Below are 14,600 nucleotides of genomic sequence, written 5' to 3'. Positions count from 1 at the left end.
TCAGAAATAACTTTGTGTGGACTACCATGGACTAAGAAATGACGTTTCAACTTGGTGGTGATAGCAGTGGACGTTAGATTAGGTAGTAAATCAATCTCAGACCAGTCTGAATAAGAGTCTACTAACTCTAAGTAATGCTAACTGTTCCACTTGAATGTATCAGTGGCTACTGTTGATCGAGGTAGTCCAGGCACTTGACTTTGTTGAACTGGTACTTTTTGCAAATGTGGTTTAGTACTATTGCATACTGAACAAGAAGAAAGTACTTTATCAATATCTTTTAATAGAGAAGGCCAAAATACTAGTTCTCACCCTTTTGGTAGATTCAGAACCTGGGTGACCACTATGAAAAATCTGGATATATTCAAGCAGGAACAACAATTTTAGGACTTTTGAAAATAATGCCATCTCCCACCAACATCTCATCTCTGTAAGGAAAATAAGTTTGCACTTCAGGTGGTACACTAGATTGCTTTGACGGCCATCCAACATTCATGTAGTGATTGAGCTTTTGCAAAATTGAATCCGTCTTTGTATGATCTCTCAGCTCAAGTCTCGTGGTAGAAAAATTACGTACTTCCATGATGTCAAAAGACAAAATTCTCTGCATGAAGCTGTTCCGTTGTATTTCTGGGCAATCTGGATAAGGTGTCGGCTAGGTAAAGAAGTTTGCCTTTTGTATAGACCATTTTGAAGTTGTACTTTTGCAGTTTGAGCATCATTCTTTGTAATCTCGCTGGATCTGAATGCATGGGCTTCTTTAAATAGTAACTAGAGGTTGGTGATCAGTTTCAATCTAAATAGCTCGACCATAGATATAATAATGAAACTTTGAACATGCAAATACTATTGCCAAAAGTTCTTTCTCAATTTGAGCATATTGCATTTCAGTTTGGGTTAAGAGTTCTTGATGCATCTTCTGATAACCTGAATTTGCACTTTAAGAGGATTGAGCTTTAAGTTCATTTCACGTGCTCTGTCTAGAACGCTAAGATTTCTGTCGTGCTCTGCTTCACCATTGCCTCCAGTCAATAAATCTACTATTATGGCACAAGAATAACCTGAAAAAAATTGCTCCATTGCATGTGGAGAGACTTCACTTGCAGAATTTACTCCAAATGGCATCCTGAGGAATCCATATCTGCCAAATGGAGTACTGAAAGTAATCTGTAATGAGGATTTGCGATAAAGCATCACTTGCCCAAATGAACTTCTTGCATCCAAGACAGAAAAAACAGTGGCATTTGGTATTAGGGCTGTGACTTCCTCGACTTTATGCATTGGATGATATGGTCTCTTTAATGCTTTGTTCAAATCTATTGGGTCAATACATATTCTGATTTCGTCTGAGCCTTTTTTGTGGGCTGCTACCATGCACGACACTGATTAATTTGGCCCTGTAACTGGACAAATTACACTTTGCTGTACCATTTTATCCAGATGAGCTTCAACTTTATCCTGTATAGCTGTCGGAACTTTTCTTGCTGGTCTGACCACTGGACTGACCTCTTGGTGTAACTTCATAGGATACACAACTGGAAGTTTCCCAACTTGTCATCGAAGACATCCGCATACTCAGAGAAAATAGCTTCAGTAAAATTGGAACTAGGAGGTGTGCTTATATGATGAACTTCTTTGGTAAAAGAAAGCAAATTCATTCTCAAACTATCTGCACAAGTCTTCAGACTACATAGAATAACAAGCTGTAACAGTTCCTAGCCAAATAACAAGGAAGCACTACTGAGCCTTCAGTTTGAATTTCTTCACCTCCATAAGCAGCAAGGTTTGCATCACTAGCCGCACTGAGTTGTTCATTAGTTTTCACCTTAGCAAATGTCTGCTGACGTAACATTACACTTTGAACTAGTGTCTACTTTGTGCTCGGTGGATTTACCATTGATCTGGACAGTACAAAACACTTCATTTTTTTGCCATCAAATTCACTGTATCAACCTTTTCATCAATTACTGATACACCATCTACGTAGAAAGTAGAATTGCACCTCTTTATATGATCAGCTTGCTTTTTCGAGTGACCCTTCTTTATAACTGTGTGAGGTTTATTTGATTTGCAAAGCTTTTGAAAATTGTTCCATTTTTTACACTTGTGGCATTGCTGACCAAATCCTAAGCATTTCTCTCTTTTAGACTCATGAATGGCACCAGAATTGTGACAGTTAACAATAAAGCTGGATTTGGGTTTTGCTGATGCACCTTTGTACTGCACAGAGCATGTCCTTCTCTCAGAACTTGTTTTAGAACTTGCTGGAAAACTACATGGTCTCCCAGGAAAACCTGCAGGGGCTGTAGCTGCCATGTATTTAGGCCTTCTTCCGCTAGCCACGTGTTGCATGCTGTCTACATTTGCTCTGGAGCCTGCTGAAACCATGTTCATCTGATGTTGTTAATCTTCATTCATTCCTTACAGATGGGTTATCGGTTCCATCCTCGGAACCGAGCTGGCCAATATCAAGCTCGCATCAGCCAAAAACTCTCGAGCCAAGGTCTTACCCAGAATGCTCTGCTCCCTGTTACCTCAGATCTTGTTTGCCACGTTGCTGTACAGCCGTGTCAAGCCACTCTCTCAGCCAAGTGTCTAATTTTTTGAAAGTTTATACATTCTTACTTTAAAGTTTATACTAATATTTTCCTACCATATCGTATACTGTAGACTTTCTCTCCCTTTAGTCTTTTCCCTTTATTACTCTCTTTTCTTACCTTGTGGTAATTCTTCATTACCATCATTGGTAATCCTTCTTTTCTCTTCCTACCCTTTTTTGGGTAGCCTTTCTTCTTCTTTTTGGTACTGTTCTTCTTCTCCACACCAATTTGTCAGATAAGAAAAGTAGCGTTGGTTTCAAGCAGTGTAAGGACTGCGGCCGTAAGTTACCACTTACCGATGACCATGGCCATGACTTGTGTCTACTGTCTGAATGTCTCTCATCTGACTGTGGATCCTCCGTGTGGGATTTGTAAAAGTTTCTCTACCAGGACTCTCAATGAGAGGAAGAATAAGTTCAGTTTGAAAGGTCTCCTCAAGTCTCCTTTCTCTGTGGCTGTTTTTAGGACAGATTCCTCACCCCCTCCTGTTAAACCCCGCAAGAGGCATTCTTCTTCTTCATCGAAGTCGCTCCCTTCTTCTCCCTCTGGAGATCGTAGAGAGTTGACTCATAAGAAGGTGAAATTGATTACTACTTTGAAGCTGCCACTTGTGACCCTGTCGGCTCCAGGCTCGGCATCGCCCTAAATGATTCTGACTACAGCCATGTGTCTATTATTGATACCAGTACCAGAGTTCTCAGTGCAGACAACTACTGTTCCGACAGCTCTGTCGCAACCCTTACCGGCACCATCTATACAGGTTGAGTCCCCATCAGCACCATTGGTACAATCACCTTCGGCTCCAAGTATGACTCTTCTGTACTCCATGGCACAGACTTTTTCAGCACCGACATGTGCTTCAGTGCAGTCCTTCTTGGCACCGTCCTTATTGCTAGTGCAGACACTTTCCACTATGGCACTGTACCCTTCAGGGCAGACTTTTGCCTTTACGGTGCAGACACCTTCAACTACTATGGTGCTGACATCATCGGCGTAGACTACTTCCACACAGTTTTCTTCAGTGCAAACATCCTCCACTCCGGGCTCTGCACCAATTGAGTTAGCAAGGACTAGATATTCTCCTTCACTGGATCCATTTGCTGGCAGTCAGTATAGTCCTTTCCTAGAAAGGCCAGAATCACGATCAGCTTTCTCCATGAGGTCAACTAAGAGTCTCTCTGAACAGGATGTGTTGCGGCTTGTCAAACAGATGCTTGTGGCCAGAGGTCTCTCCCAACCGTCGAAGTCCACATTCCCTCATTCAGGTGAATGAATATCTCCTCAAACCCCAATGTACACTCCTCCTTCGACTTCTACTCAAGTTTCAAAGTCTAGCTGCTTCCCTTCCTCCGACTCCAATAGTGGATCTCACTTTGGAACCACAGTCGTCTTTATGGCTCTCTGTGCACTGGGCATCTGTATCTTCTCAGGCCAGTGGCCGTGCTGTGGGGGAGGGCATTCCTGGCTCCATGCTGATTTTTTTCTATGGCACCCTCCAGGGATCCTCTGTCTCTTACGGTTCACTGTCCTCTTGAAACTCCTGGTCTGGAGACGGGCTCGTCTGGGTGGGGTGTGACCCTGGTTCTGAGGTTGTCATGCTCTGTTCTGGGCTCTCATCCCTGCTTGGGCAGGCCAGCCTTCCAGGCCATGGAGAGGGCGCTTGCCTCCACTGGCAAAGCTCGCATGTCTGAGTCCTCTCCCCCCGTGCCACAACTGTCACAAGCTTCAACCGCCTGACACCAGGCACAAGAGCCTCAGGTTTCTCCTCAGGAGACCCCCTCTTTGCAGTCTTCCCCAGAACCTCCCACTGAGGAAGTACCCCGCAAAGCGTCATGTAAGAGGAAGCACATGGACTCCACTGAGGAGTCATTGACTGAAGATACGGATTTTGATGATGGGGAAGGGTCCCCACGGTCACCCTCTGATGAGGTGTCCTTTGGTGACATCCTCGAGATCCTTAGAGGGGTGACTGGAAGCCCTCTAATCCTTCCTCTGAGGAATCCATTTTCCTGCAGACTTTTCATGTCTGGGCCCCTACCTCCTAGGTCATCCCGCCTGCTAGTGAGCTTGTCCAGCATGCATGGAAGGCTTTTGACACCCTGGAAGCGATACCTAGGAGATCAGATAAAATATCTCCCCCAGCTGAGCACCAAGATTGGTCACAAGGTTTTCCAGTAGATGCTATGGTTGTAGCAGTTGCAACTAAAAAGGATTTGGCAGAAGAGAGCCAAATTGTCCATCCGCCCAACAAGGAGTCCCAGGCGATTGACGGATTAGGGAAGCATGTGTTTGCTTCATCGACCTTCGCCGTAAGGTCTTTGAATTATTTGGCACTTTTTACCATGCTTCAGTGATATCTTATCAACCAGCTCTCTGAAACCTTGGCAGGAGCTGTTTCTGACAAGGCCCATGACAACGTGGCTTCTCAGCCACCCTAAAGTCCATTTCCAACTCTTCCATGCATCTTATTTCTCACGCAATGGAAGGGGTGACTAGGGAGGCAGGCATGGGTATAGTCACCAGACAACATGCCTGGATGCACCTTTGTGACTTTGCGGACTCCTTTAAGGCTTCCTTCATGAATGCCCCCATAGAGGCCGATTCTTTATTTGGCCCTAAAGTCAAAGATACACTGGCAAGGTGCGAACAAGATGGCAAGACCCTGTCTACCCTTGGTGTCAGACATGCCACTCCTCAGGGATTCTACTCTAGAAATCAGAGGAGCGGAAAGATGTGGCACAGGAAATCACAGGGCTCTTTCTGGGATGCATGTGCTGAGTTCTCCCCCTAGAGGCAAAGGAGGAAACTCCAATGGAAGACACCCCTTTCAGGGCAGAGGAGGTCCGCAAAACCGGGGTTCCAGAGATTCCTTCTCTGGCCAACCCTATCAGCACTCCTGAAGCATTGCACGACTGCTCACCTCTGGAAGCGGTCGAGGGTTGTTTCTCCTTGTACCCCTCTGCCTGGCAAAATATAACCACCGACTCTTGGGTACAACGAATAATATCAGGAGGCTATCACAATCCCCTTCCATCTTTGTCCAGTCTCATCAAGAGCATTACCCGACGTTCCACCCAGTCAAAGGAAAGCAGTATCACACGAAATCCAAAAGCTGCTACAAAAAAAAAAGAGTCATCCAGACTGTCCTCACAGACCAGATAGGATCCGGTTTTTACTCAAGGTTCTTTTTAGTGCTAAAAAAGACAGGAGACTGGAGACCAATTTTGGATTTTAGTACACTAAACAAATTTGTAAAAACAGAGAAATTCTGGATGGTCACGATTCAGTCTATCTTTCCTCTTCTGGAAGAAGACGATTGGATGTGATCTTCAAGATGCGTATTACCACATAAAAATGGACAAATGCTCAAGAAGATACCTCCACTTTCGCATAGGAGCCAGTCACTACCAATTTCAAGCCCTGCCCTTTAGTCTCTCTACAGACACCAGAGTGTTCAGAAAATGCATGGCAGTGGTTATCGCTCACTTGCGACTTCAAGGATTCCAGGCATTTCCATATCTAAACAACTGTCTCCTCACCACTCCCAACAAGGGTCTACTGGAAGAAGCCGTACAGTATACTCTCTCTTAACAGCTCAAAGCTTGGGAATCACTATAAACTGGGAGAAATCCAATACAACCCCAACTCAATCTTTGGAATTTATAAGGGTACTGTTGGACACTAGAAATTGCAGAGCATCCCTTCCGGAACACAGGCTTCAGAGAATAAGACAACGAGTTCAGCCGCTGCTCTGTCACCACAAATCTCCCGCTCGATCTATACTCCAGCTAATGGGGTCAATGGCAGCCTTGATTACCATTGTTCCTCTAGCCAGATTCCACATGAGGCTCCTTCAGTGGCTACTTCTCACTCAGTGATACCCTCTACAACATCCTTTGTCCTTTTAGATAAGTCTAGCCAGATTCCACATGAGGCTCCTTCAGTGGCTACTTCTCACTCAGTGGTACCCTCTACAACATCCTTTGTCCTTTTAGATAAGTATAACTCAGAGGTGCAAGCAAGTTACTCTGGTGGACATCTCGAAATTCCCTACATTGGTCTCGCCCTTTCAATCCCCATCAACCGATAGCCATGGTGACCACGGACGCCTCTCTGATGGGGTGGGGGGCTGTGTCAGGGAAACTCGGTCCAAGGCACCTGGTCAGAGACAGAGGCCCTTTTGCATATCAATGTCCTGGAATTGAGAGTGGTGCTTCTAGCGTTGCAAGCATTTCACTCCATCCTTCTGTGGGGGACTATTGCGATCCAGTCAAACAACATGTCACTGGTCTGGTACATCAACAAACAAGGGGGCACCAGATTTCACCCGTTATGCCGAGAGGCCTTCAGAATATAGCAATGGGCGATAGCTTATAACTGCTTTCTAACTGAAATGCACATTCCTGGGATTTCCAACGTGATAGTGAACAAACTGAGCAGGTGCATTCTACAAGCTCATGAGTGGTCCCTCAATCCTCTGATAGCGGCAAAAATCTTCAACCACTGGGGCCAGCCTTGCTGTGACCTATTTGCCTCCCCAACCAACTACAAGTGCAGCAACTATTTTGCCCTAATCCCCACTCGGGGACAGTCACCAAGGGATGCTGTAGTCCACGCTTGGCCCTCGGGTCTACTTTATGCTTCCTCTTCCCCTTATCTCCCAATTTCTGAAGAAAGCACGACAGTTGAAGAGCAAAGGGATCCTCATTGCTCCATATTGGCCTCAACAAGTCTGGTTTCCCTTCCTCTGGCCTTGCCTGCTAGATCAACCGTGGATCCTCAATCCATCCCCGACGTTAAACTCCCATCCACAGGGTCTGATTCACCTCAATCTTTCTCCACTTCCAGTGATTGCCAGGCATGAAAACCTCTCATCCCCTGTGTGCAATATTCTTATTGCATCTAATCTATCTTAACAAATGGAAAAGGTTCTCTCTATGGGCAGCAAATAAACAATTAGACACGTTATCAGCCCCAGTCTCGGTGGTATTGGATTACTTATCACCTCTTTTCCACTATGGGGTGTCTGCCTCTACTATCCGTGTACATTTAGCTGCCATCTCAAATTTCCATATTGGTTTTCAAGCTTCTTCACTTATGTCACACAGACTCTGCAAGACTTTCTTGAAAGGGGTTATCCACCTAAAACCTCCCTTTATAGAACCGGTACAACCTTGGGATTTGGCTTTGGTTCTGCAAGCTCTAACAGCTCCCCCCCTTTGAACTTGCATCTTCATGTGATGTAAAATATCTCTCATGGAAAACTTTGTTGTTGATTGCAATCATATCGGCCAGGCGATTGTCAGAACTTCAGGCCTTATGCATCAAACCTCCCTATCTTATCTTCCATAAGGATAGGGTATCACTGAGAACTAATTCTACCTTTTTACCAAAAGTGGTGTCAGAGCGGTCTGTCAACCTTCCAGTGTTCTTTCCTAACTAGTCTAACAAGGGAGAGTATTGCCTGCACTCCTTGGATGTTCATAAGCAAATAAAATTTTATCTGGACAGAACAAAATCTACCCATAAATCAGACCAACTGTTTCTGGCTTTTTCTGGACCTAGACAGGGTCATCCTGTATCAAAAGTTACATTGGCTTCATGGTTGAGAAATTGTATTACCTTTATCTACAACAAAAACAATCTCACCTTGCCTCATAGAATCAAAGCACATTCTACAAGATCTTTGCAACTTCAGCAGCTTTCCATGCTAAGGCTTCCCTCAATGATATTTGCTCAGCTGTAACTTGGACCAAACCTCATACCTTTATTCTTCTTTACAAATTGGACTTGGCCTCCAGAGATAGAGCTTCCTTTGGCTCCATGGTGCTCAGGAATGTCCTTTCATGAGGGCCGCCCGGGGATACAGGTAGCTGGGGACTCTATCCCATCAGTAAGGAATGAATGAAGATTAACAACATCAGATAAAGAAGTTGTCTTACTATGATGATCCATCTGTGTTTATCTTCCTTCATTCATTACTTTCCAGCCTCTGTCCCCCATCCAGAGGTTATTGGTTGATCTCATGTACTCCTTTCTTGTAGGCCTGTTATGACCAGAGGTAGCCTCTACTTTTATCTGTCAACTTGCAAACTCGATCTGAGGTTACAGAGAGCAGAGCATTCTGGGTAGGACCTTGGCTCGAGAGTTTTTGGCTGACGTGAGCTTGATATTGGCCGGCTCGGTTCCAAGGTTTCAGTAATGAATGAACGAAGATTAACAGCACACAGATGGAATGTTATGGTAAGACATAACTTCTTTATCACTTGCAAGCTTACTCTTGTGTCTTTTTGTAACTTCATGGATTTAACAAATCTCAGTAGCTTTGCTCAGCATTAAATCACTGTCATGAAACAAAATCTTTTTCACTGCAGCACTATTAATACCACACACAAGCCTGTCCTTTATTAACTTATCTTTTAAGTCACCAAACTGACATGTTTTACCTTTGTTTTTCAGGTCAATTATCTAAGTTGCAAAAGTTTCCCCTGGTTTTTGATCTCTTGTGTAAAACAAATGCCTCTGTAATGTAATATTTGTCTGAGGGTTACACATTTCCCTAAATTTGCACTTCAAACACTCAGGGTCTTTACTTTCTCCCTCATATACTGCTGGAGCATACACAAATGAACACTGTCTTTCAATGGCCTCTGACCCAGCTTCTTCTTCTTTCGGCTGCTCCCGTTAGGGGCTGCCACAGCAGATCAACTGTTCCCATTTCTTCCTGTCCTCTGCATCTTGCTCTGTCACACCAACCACCTGCATGTCCTCTCTCACCACATCCATAAACCTCATCTTAGGCCTTCCTCTTTTCCTGTTACCTGGCAGCTTCATCCTTAGCATCTTTTTCCCCAATATACTCTGCATTCCCTTCTCCGCACATGTCCAAGCCAATGTAATCTTGCCTCTCTGGCTTTGTCTCACAACCTTCCAACCTGGACTGACCCTCTAATATACTTATTCCTAATCCTGTCCATCCTCGTCACACCTAGTGCAAATCTTAACATCTTCAACTGCCACGTCAAACTCTGACCCTGCCTTTTTGTCAGTGCCACTGTCTCCAACCCATGTAACATAGCTGGTCACACTACCCTCTTATAGATCTTCCCTTTCACTCTTACTGGTACTCGTCTGTCACAAATCACTCCTGACACTCTTCTCCACCCACTCCATCCTGCCTGTACTCTTTTCTTCACCTCTCTTCCACACTTACCATTACTCTGAACTGTTGATCCCAAGTATTTAAACTCATCCACCTTCGCCACCTCTACTCCCTGCATCCTCACCATTCCTCTATCCTCCCAATCATTCACACACATATATTCTGTCTTAGTCATGCTGACCTTCATTTCTCTTCTCTCTAGAGCATATCTCCACCTCTCCAGGGTCGTCTCCACCTGTTCCCTACTCTCACTACAGATCACAATGTCATCTGCAAACATTATAGTCCACGGGGACTCCTGTCTGATCTTGTCTGTCAACTTGTCCATCACCATTGCAAATAAGAAAGGGCTCAGAGCTGATCCTTGATGTAATTCCACCTCCACCTTAAACGCATCTGTCACTCCCACCGCAGACCTCACCACTGTCACACTACGCTCGTACATATCCTGTGCCACTCTTACATACTTCTCTGACACACTCGACTTCCTCATACAGTACCACAACTCCTCTCTAGGCACCCTGTCATATGTTTTCTCTAAATCCACAAAGACACAATGCAACTCCTTCTGACCTTCTCTGGTACTTCTCCATCAACACTCTCAGAGCAAACATTGCATCTGTAGTGCTCTTTTCTGGCATGAAACCATACTGCTGATCACTAATCATCACGTCCCTTCTTAACCTAGCTTCCACTACTCTTTCCCATAACTTCATGCTGTGACTGATCAATTTAATCCCTCTGTAGTTACTACAGCTCTGCACATCACCCTAAATTGGTACCAAAACAGTTTTTCTCCATTCCTCAGGCATCCTCTCAATTTCCAAGATTTTATTAAACAATCTATTTAAAAATTCCACTGCCATTTCACCTCCATGCTTCCATAGGTATGTCATCTGGACCAACAGCCTTTCCGTTCTTCATCCTCTTCATAGCTATCCTTACTTCCTCCTTGCTAATCCACTGCACTTCATGATTCACTATCCCAGCTAAGTTTAGCAAAATGAATGCCCTGGTGCATGCATTTTTGTCAGAATAAGCTGCTTGTATAAAAATATCGCACTCTTGTTCAAATATTCTGATCAAACACCAGTGGCGATTGTTTTTGAAATCACTCTGCTGTATTAACACATACCCATGAAGGCTTTTGCACGTATGCACAAACATACACACACATACATATGCCAGAAATTTATGCCAGTACTTTTAACTATGCCCAATAGCACAACAAGCCTCTGTATAACTGAACTTTGAGAAATAAGTCTCTCGGTCACTGTAATACTCTTGAAAATCACTGTACTGTAAGAGTCACTTATTGTAACAAAGATTTCAAAATAACTGAACTCTGCAAATAAACTGAGCAGAAGCTCAGAGTAAGAAACATTTCAAAGTAATTGCACTTTGCAAATAAACAGTACGCAGTACACTGAAACTTTCCCAAAATGGCAGTACTTTGCTAAATAACTCTTTATAGTGTAAGAAACCGTCTGTAATGGTGGCACTTTGCGAATAGAGACACCCAGCACAAGAAACTTTTTGAAATGGCTGTATTTTGACTGCACTTCATGAAATAGTTGCACTTTGCTTACACACAAATTCTTCGGAATAAATGCACAGTAATAAGCACACACTGTAAGCACTTTTGCACACTTTGAGATACTTCAAATAACTCTAGTTATGCCCAGAGTACAATGTGAAATAGTAGTTAAGCCAACACACATGCAGTCACCTTGCTTTATTTACATTTAATGTACCTTTTTTGCCCTTATTATATTTAGTTTTGCTTGTCTAATCTTTTTTCATGCCCATTGTACCTTTCTTGTGCTTGTTTTACTCTAAAGATGCCCGTTTTGCTTTAAACATACTCGTTTTGCAATTCCAAAGTAATTCCAAACCTCTTGTATGCTTTTCTGATTATCGTTTTAGCAAATATCTTAATTTTAAATGTTTTGTTTAATAAACCTTTTGTGCCTCTCGCTTGTTTAATAATGCGGTTTGTGCCCTTGTAATGCTATGTTTTATCTTTTTTGTAAAATCATTTGTGCAAGTTTTCATTACCTTTGGTTAATTTCTGGCCCTTTTTCATGGTCGTTTCTCTTAGTTTACCTTCATTGTTATCTCTGCACCTTGTAGCTCTGAAAAGCACCCTCTGGAATCCCAGTTCTGACACCATGTTGCTCTTTTAGTCAGGGTAAAATAGGCTAGTCTTCATGGGTTCAGTTCAAGCAGCTTTATTACGTACAAACACATCAGGATTGAGACTTAACTATAACTTGGATAAACCTATAAACAAATTAGCTATTACACTCATGCTAACTTTCTGGCTGCACTCTCAAAATGGCATTGAAGCTAGCACGTGCTTGCTGTTTATATGCATGTGCTGACCTTGAAATGCTTCTTAAAGATACAGCACATACACACACTGTACCTTACAAGTTCCCTCTTCTATACGCTTCTAACATTGACACCTCTTATCTTAATTACTTTATAGTTTTCTCTATTCAATACTTTTCATGATGGCATTTGATTTTCCCCCCTTCCTTTCCCTTACTGCCCTGTGTTTTTGTGGTAAAACTTTATCTGACATTAATTTAGCCACACAGTAATGCATCCTGTTTACTATTATATTGCATGAATTTGTATGAACAGTCCTAATTACTGTGTTCATTTGTTTTATCAAAGTTCTGATTTTTGGTGTTTTATTGACTTCTGTAGTCTGTTTCTTTCATTGATCTTAATATGTCTGTCATTCTGTATTAAATCAGGCACTCTTCTCTTAGATCATTTTCCTATAAACTGAGGGCACATTCTTTGTTCTCCATTTCCTGCAGACATCTACAGAAAGTTCTAGAGCATCATCTTGTGCCATATTCTCTTCAGTTTCATCCTGTGTCATCTGTTGCTTTTTCATATGGCCTATCACTCCACAACACTGACACTGTCAGAGTTACCACAGTTTCCTGTTCTTTCCCTTGCCGTGCAACTCCAGCTGAACTTTTGTACTGGCTTCCTGTGGGAGGCTTCAAAGTCTGATGGCAACTGATCAGATGTTTCCTGCTTCACAATTTTCTCCTTAATTTGGGGATCCATTCCTGTGGTGTTATCAAAATTAGATTTTCTACACTAAATCCTGCACTTCACAGGTAATCCGCAACCACATTCTCTATTTCGTTAACTTCTCCATTACTAATCCTCTCTTCTATTTTTCCTCTTTGTTTTCTTATATTTTGTATTGTAAAATTTTCCATATCTGGATGCCTTTGCTTGTATTCCTCCAAATATCTTTGGTGCTGCTCTTTTACTTTTGATTAGTTTTGCTTTCTCCTTTGCATAAATATCGCACTGTATTATATCTGTTTCTCTTTCCCATGTCCATATTTCTTCTTCAGATGTCTCTGGCTCCTCCTTTTTCTCCTTACATCAGGAACTCCTTGTTCCATCATGTTGTGATATAACCTGTGTTAGACGTTCTACACTAAATCCTTCACTTTGCAGGTATTCTATAACTTCAGCTTCTATTTTTTAACTTCTACTTTACTAATCTTCTGTTCTATATTCTTTCTTTGTGATCTTATTTTTGTATTGTGAAAATGTTGTTGTCAATCTCGCCTTCATTCTTGCTGGATGGGTTCGGAGCCGAACCTCGGCTCCGACTCGGCCACTTACTAAAGCTCGAGAGCTAATTTTACCGGCTCGAGGCAACCCTATATCCCATGATGCTAGGCGATAACTACCCAGATCTCGTTTGCCGCTTCGCTGACGAGGTGCATTTTACTGGCTATTGGTAAGTGTTGGGATTTTCATTACTTCAAAGTCACCTTTGAAACTTAGCCTTCCCACTCCCTTTCTTTGTTTAGTTAGCTAACAGTTAGTTATATTACACCCCTTTTCCCGTTAGTGCTAATTTTTTTTCCCCTTTTATCCATTTTAATCCCTCCCCCCTACTTTAGGCCTTAGGCCTGCTCCTTTCCTTGTTCCTGACAGGGATTCTATGCTGTGTCTGTGGTTCGCTTGTGTATCCCTGTTTAACTAGTTTGCTTGGATTGGGTGTGTGTGTGTGTGTGTGTGTGTGTGTGTGTGTGTGTGTGTGTGTGTGTGTGTGTGTGTGTGTGTGTGTGTGTGTGTTTCTACTTGTGCCTTTTCTTCGACAGTACTATGTCAAAGGACACAAAGGTCTCAGGCTTCAAGAAGTGTGACTCATGCTGTCAGAAGATGTCTCTGACAGACGGTCACACTTCTTGTGTTTACTGCCTGGGACTCCTGCACCTGCAGGACTCTTGTTCTGTGTGCCATGCATTCAGCCCAAGAGTCCTGCAGGAGCACAGGATCAAATTAATATTAAGGGGCTTATTAAAGCCCGAGGGCTCCCCGCCTAAGTCCGTGCCGGGGAAGCCCTCGAAGCCAGCAAAATCGTCGGCTCAGAGTCCTAAGCCTTCGGCTGCTGGCTCATCATCTGTGGCAACATCGGCTCCGGCTGGAGCCGATGCTTCGGTGCCGCAGCTTCCAACTTCGGCTCCACTCGGCGCCGATACTGCTGAGCCTTTACTTTCACGGTCGGTTCCGGCTGGAGCCGACGTATCTTCGGCTCCTTCGGCTCCATCCATCTCCAGAAAAAGATCCAGATCTCCATCTCTGGAATCGATCCATTCGGCTCCAGGGTCGCCCTTGCTCTCGGAGCGGAGCCATCAGAGCCGTTCTTCTCGGTCGTCCAGGCTTTCCGACCATGACCTCGAGAGAGTGGTCAGTAGACTGTTAAAGTCTCAGGCACTGGCCCAAATGCTTCATAGCCTGTCTCATCAGACAGTGGCTATTTCAACTCTACCTACTATTCCTCCTTT

Source organism: Protopterus annectens, chromosome 16.part0 (genome assembly GCF_019279795.1).
Source record: "Protopterus annectens isolate FY-2018-M chromosome 16.part0, PAN1.0, whole genome shotgun sequence".
Classification (NCBI taxonomy): Eukaryota; Metazoa; Chordata; order Ceratodontiformes; family Protopteridae; genus Protopterus; species Protopterus annectens.
The sequence above is the reverse complement of the archived record's forward strand: the minus strand, read 5'-3'. Positions refer to the sequence as shown.